Source organism: Ranitomeya imitator, chromosome 3 (genome assembly GCF_032444005.1).
Source record: "Ranitomeya imitator isolate aRanImi1 chromosome 3, aRanImi1.pri, whole genome shotgun sequence".
Classification (NCBI taxonomy): domain Eukaryota; kingdom Metazoa; phylum Chordata; class Amphibia; order Anura; family Dendrobatidae; genus Ranitomeya; species Ranitomeya imitator.
In genome coordinates this window covers 290,697,685-290,703,684 of record NC_091284.1, presented here as the reverse complement: position 1 = coordinate 290,703,684, position 6,000 = coordinate 290,697,685, and positions in this window count along the sequence as shown.

Here is a 6,000-nt window from a genome sequence, read left to right as displayed (position 1 = left end):
TCAGGTCATATGTGCCTTGGAACTGTGATTGAACTGTGACTTATTGCAAAGACTGTGTATTGCTATTTGCCGCCAAAAATCCACCATTGCTGCGCCGTGTGGAGTGCGAGGGGAGGAGCCATAGCTTTGTGGATGGAGCCGGCTGGAAAAGAACGCGGAGCGGAAGACGCGGTGAGGTGCCGATCCCGGAAGGAGAACCCCGACCCCGACAGATTAGCAAGGGGGAGGAACGGTCATGACGGATTCCGGAGGAGCGGAGGCGACGGCCACAGTTGCAGACTCGGGAGCACTTCCAGATTCCACAGCAGGCGCAGCCACAAACCTGGTACCACCACTAGATGACGCGGGGCTTGCCGCTCCCATCAACCAGCCGGATACTGCCGCCGCTACAACAGCCATAATGCCCTTCTCTATGCCGTACCTACCAGGGGCCGCCTGGCTCCCGCGATAGTTCGGAGTAGCTCATACGTTAACTGACTTTAAAGAAGGGATTTGTAGCCTGCTCGAGTTTTATCCCTTGACGGAGCCTCAGAAAGTTCATATGATAATCGGCCAACTCTTTGGAGCAGCATTGAGGGAAGTGAAGTCCTGGCCCGCTGCAGACAAGAAAACTGCGCAACAAGTATTTGCCAAGCTTAAAACCACCTTTGACACCCGCATCGCTACGGAAATTAAATTGACATTCTATGGGTGCAATCAGCGGCCGCAGGATAGCTTACGGGACTATGCCCTTAATCTGCAGGAGGCGCTGTGGGCCATCAAGCAAAGTGACTCCTACAGCATGCAAGATGAAGATAAACTCCTGAAAGAGTGGTTCGTCGAATTGCTCCTGTGCAGTAACCAAAGGGCTCAGCTACACTTCCTGTCCATGCAGAATCCAGACCTGACTTTTGCGCAATTCAAAGATAAAGCTATTCAAGAGCGACAGCCCATCTGTGCCACACTTCCCAGGTGTCAAGCCCTCACATACCACCAGGAGGTGGAGCCGGACGCACCCGTCTCTGCCGAGGCTGATGCCCAGATCCTGGAAGATGACTCCCCTGCAGGACTGCGCCTCCAGGCACAGGAACTGACCAGGAGCGTTGCCGCCCTAGCCCAGACCGTCCAGTCCCTACAGGAGGCCCCCAAGGAGAAGATCCAGCTGGCTTCCAGACCAGAAGATGTCCCCTGGCAGCGATCAAGGAGAGTTCCATCGACCAGAGGCAGAGACGACGATCGTTTTCATCGGGATGGACGACCTATCTGCCGCTGCTGCCACCAGGTGGGCCATCTTGCAAGGTACTGTCAGTTAAACGAGCAACCCCTGGGGCCAAGGGCCATCCCCCAGGAGTAGAACGCCCAGGCCCGCAAAATTGGAGAGCCAAATACATCGGGGGCGTCCAGTTCTCCCCAACGTGATCGACGGTATCCCCATGAACGCTTTGCTGGACACTGGTTCCCAGGTGACAACTATGCCCTACATTCTTTACAGACGTTATTGGGAGGACACCGACATTACCCGTGCCCCCGATTATGATTTTACTATAATAGCTAGCAATGGTCAGCCACTGCCGCAAGTGGGGTATAAAGAGGTCACTATTAAGGTGGGGCGGGTAGAATTGGAGGCCCAAGGAATTGTCATTGTTGATATTGATCGACGTGAACGTAACCCCATGATGACCATCGGTACTAATGTTATAGAAAATTGTCTTGCAGAAGTTATTGTCTTGTTGCAGCAAGTAGCAGAGACAGCTGGTTACAGTGAACAACGTGCCTTGCAGAAAGAAATCAGAGCCCTAATGCGGAGACAGCAAGTGGAGCTGACTGGTGGTGAAATTGGCCAGGTCACAGTGAGTGATTCGAATCCCATTGCAATACCCCCCAGGAGTGAAATGTTAATATGGTGTCGGGCTGCCATAGGCCTCGGGGGTAAAGACTATCAGGCCCTGGTAGAACCTGTGTATTCGGAGAATAGGCCTGCCCTCCTGACGGCCAGAGGGGTGGTTGACGTCCGCAAGGGGAGGGTGCCGGTATGTGTTCTTAATTGCGGGGAGGCGGAAGTCCACCTAACCAAATATGTCACACTTGCCAAGCTGTTTACTGTTAATAATAGTGTGATACAGGCACCCGGGCCCTTGGCTCCGTCCAAGTCGGCGGAGGACAACGGCTCTGCAGAGCAATCAAAAGAATGGTGTCAAGAATTACATGTGGGCACTGATGCTACTCCATCTCACCAGATACAGGGGGCCTACAAGGTGGTTCACGAGTATGAGCGGGTATTCAGAAAACACCCCCTTGATTTCGGCAGGTAAAAGGGATTCAACATCACATCCCCACAGAGATCACCCACCCGTAAAAGAAAGATACGGTCCTGTACCCCCAGCTCATTATCAGTGTGCCAAGGACATGTTGCGGGAGATGAAGGAGGCTGGGGTAGTGAGAGACAGCTGTAGCCCCTGGGCAGCTCCGTTAGTCCTCGTTAGGAAGAAAGATGGCACCATGAGGATGTGTGTGGATTATAGGCAATTAAATCACATTACACATAAGGATGCATACCCCTTGCCTAGGATAGAGGAGTCCTTGGCTGCGTTAAAGTCTGCTAATTACTTCTCTACCTTAGATCTCACCAGTGGGTACTGGCAGGTTCCCGTGGCAGAGGCGGACAAGGAAAAGACAGCTTTCACGATGCCGATGGGTCTCTGCGAGTTCAACTACATCCCCTTCGGATTGTGTAATGCCCCGGGGACGTTCCAGAGGATGATGGAGTGCTGTTTGGGACACAAGAACTTTGAGACAGTGCTGCTGTATCTGGACGATGTCATTGTCTTCTCTAAGACCTACGAAGACCATTTGAAGCACCTGGCTGAGGTATTTGAAGCGCTGTCCAACTTTGGCTTAAAGGTGAAACCGTCCAAATGCCATCTGCTCAAACCCAAAGTACAGTACCTGGGCCATGTGGTGAGTGCCGAAGGAGTGGCCCCAGACCCCGACAAGGTCACGGTGATCAAGGACTGGCCGCAGCCCAGTAACCTTCATGAAGTTGGTGGGCTACTACCGGAGGTTTATCAAGGACTTCACCAAGAAGGCCGCGCCGTTGCAAGACCTGTTGGTGGGCCAGCCCAAGAAACCCAAGGGTAAGAATACCCCGTTGGATTGGAATGACGGACTGGAAGGATTGTTCACTTGCTTAAAATCGGCACTGATGGGAGAAGAAGTACTAGCCTACCCTGAATACGACCAACTGTTTGTATTGTATACGGACGCCAGCAACGTGGGGCTGGGAGCTGTGCTGTCCCAGGTTCAGAAGGGCAAGGAACAAGTAATCGCTTACGCCAGCAGGAAGCTTCGCCCCACTGAAAGGAACCTGGACAACTACAGCTCCTTGAAGCTGGAGTTCCTCGCCGTCATTTGGGCCATCACGGAAAGGTTCAAGCACTATCTAGCCTCAGCCAAATTCACCGTCTTCATGGATAATAATTCACTTACGCACTTGGACACGGCGAAACTCGGCGCCTTGGAGCAGCGGTTGATGGCCCGGTTGTCCAATTATGACTTCACCATCAAGTACCGGGCGGGGCACAAGAATGCGAATGCCGATGCATTGTCCGGAATGCCTCACCTACCCGAAACGGAGGAAGATCCAGAAGCATTTGAAGAAGTGGAGCTGCCCACTTTCCATCGTCCCAAGGCGACTCAGTGTTCCCATCAGGTGGAGAACAGGCGCAGAAGCAAACAGGGCGCCCCGTTGAATCCCCTGCCCCACCACGGATGGACAGAGAACCAGGATGGTGACCCTGCGGTCCGTCGGGTGAAAGAGCTCCTGACGCAGACAGGTTTGCATCCCGGCCCGGATGATCCACTGGAGGCATTACAGTTGTGGAAGGAGAGGGGCAAATTATTCATTCACGATGGCAAGCTGTGCCGAAGGAGCATCGACCCCCACACTCACGAATTGGTGTGGCAAATTGTGGTCCCCAGACAAGATGTGCCAATAGTCCTGGGAGCGTACCACGATGGGGCAGGACACTTCGGATGGAAAAAGCTGGAGAGGCTACTCCGTGGGAGGTTCTACTGGATCGGCATGAAGAAAGCCATCGAGAAGTGGTGTTGAAAGTGTGGCCCCTGTAGCCTACGCCGGAAAGATCGTGACAGCTAATCATCACCAAACGGCCACTCGAGTTGGTCACGCTGGATCACGTAAAGCTAACACCTAGCCGGTCAGGGTATATCTATGCTCTCACCATTGTGGACCACTATTCCAGATTCCTGGTAGTCATACCAGTCAAAGATCTGACGGCTAGGACGACTGCCAAAACCTTCCAGCAGTACTTCTGTTGACCCCATGGGTACCCAGAGAAGGAGTTGACCGATCAGGGGCCAGCATTTGAAGCGGAGGTGTTCCAGGAGCTCTGCAATTTGTACGGGTGTAAGAAGATCAGAACCACGCCGTACCATCCACAGACCAACGGGATGTGTGAGAAGATGAACCAAGTGGTGATCGACTTACTGAAAACCTTACCTGTAGAGGAGCGGAACTTGTGGCCTACAAAGTTACCAGACTTGGTAGATATGTACAACCACATCCCGGTGAATTCCACCAACTGTACCCCAGCGTACCTGATGCGAGGAAGGTCTAGCAAGTTACCCGTCGATCTGGACATGGGGGTCCTGACCCCCGAAGATATATCGCCAGATGCGGATTGGGATACTGAGAGGCAGCAGAGGTACCGCAAAGTACAGGAATGTGTAGAAAGGAGTCTCGCTCAAGCCAGACAGAAGCAAGAGAGGGACTACAACCAGCATGCTCCCGCGGCTCCATTGGCACCTGGTGAGCAGGTACTCAAACGAAAGAGGAGACTACACAAGCTTGATGACCAATGGGAAGCGGAACCGTATACCATTCTCTCCTCTGATTTCGACAATACAAAGGTCTGTCTCATCAGTAAAGACGGAGGGGAGACCTCAACGGCCATATCCAGAGACCACCTGAAAATATGCCCTGATAAGCTGAAAGATGGGGAAATAGATCCCAGGACTTCTCCGCCCGTGGAAGAAGAGAAGATGATACACACTGTTCTTGGTGATTTTCCCTAGTCCTGGACTCAAATAAATCAGGCCATTGTGGTACCTGTTGTGAATTCCGCTCTTGGGCTCCTGTTATGAAAGGTAATTCAGTACCACAATGGACATAGAGGTCAGCGCACATACAGTGACCTGGCAATAACCCAAAAAACAAGAACGAGCTCTGAGACGTGGGAACTCTGTTGACCGCAATCCCTAATCCTCTCCAACCACACTAAAGGCAGCCGTGGATAGCGCCTAACGCTGCCTATGCAACTCGGCACGGCCTGAGAAACTAGCTAGCCTGAAGATAGAAAATAAGCCTACCTTGCCTCAGAAAAATACCCCAAAGGAAAAGGCAGCCCCCACATATAATGACTGTGAGTTAAGATGAAAAGACAAACGTAGAGATGAAATAGATTTAGCAAAGTGAGGCCTAACTTTCTGAACAGAGCGAGGATAGGAAAGGTAACTTTGCGGTCAACACAAAACCCTACAAAAACCATGCAAAGGGGGCAAAAAGACCCTCCGTACCGAACTAACGGCACGGAGGTACACCCTCTGCGTCCCAGAGCTTCCAGCAAGCAGAAAAAAATAAATAGACAAGCTGGACAGAAAAAACAGCAAACAAATAGCAAAGAGGAACTTAGCTATGCAGCAGGCCACAGGAACGATCCAGGAGGAAACAGGTCCAATACTAGAACATTGACTGGAAGCCAGGATCAAAGCACTAGGTGGAGTTAAATAGAGAAGCACCTAACGACTTCACCACATCACCTGAGGAAGGAAACTCAGAAGCCGCAGTACCACTTTCCTCCACCAACGGAAGCTCACAGAGAGAACCAGCCGAAGTACCACTTGTGACCACAGGAGGGAGCTCTGCCACAGAATTCACAACAGCACCCCCCCTTGAGGAGGGGTCACCGAACCCTCACCAGAGCTCCCAGGACGACCAGGATG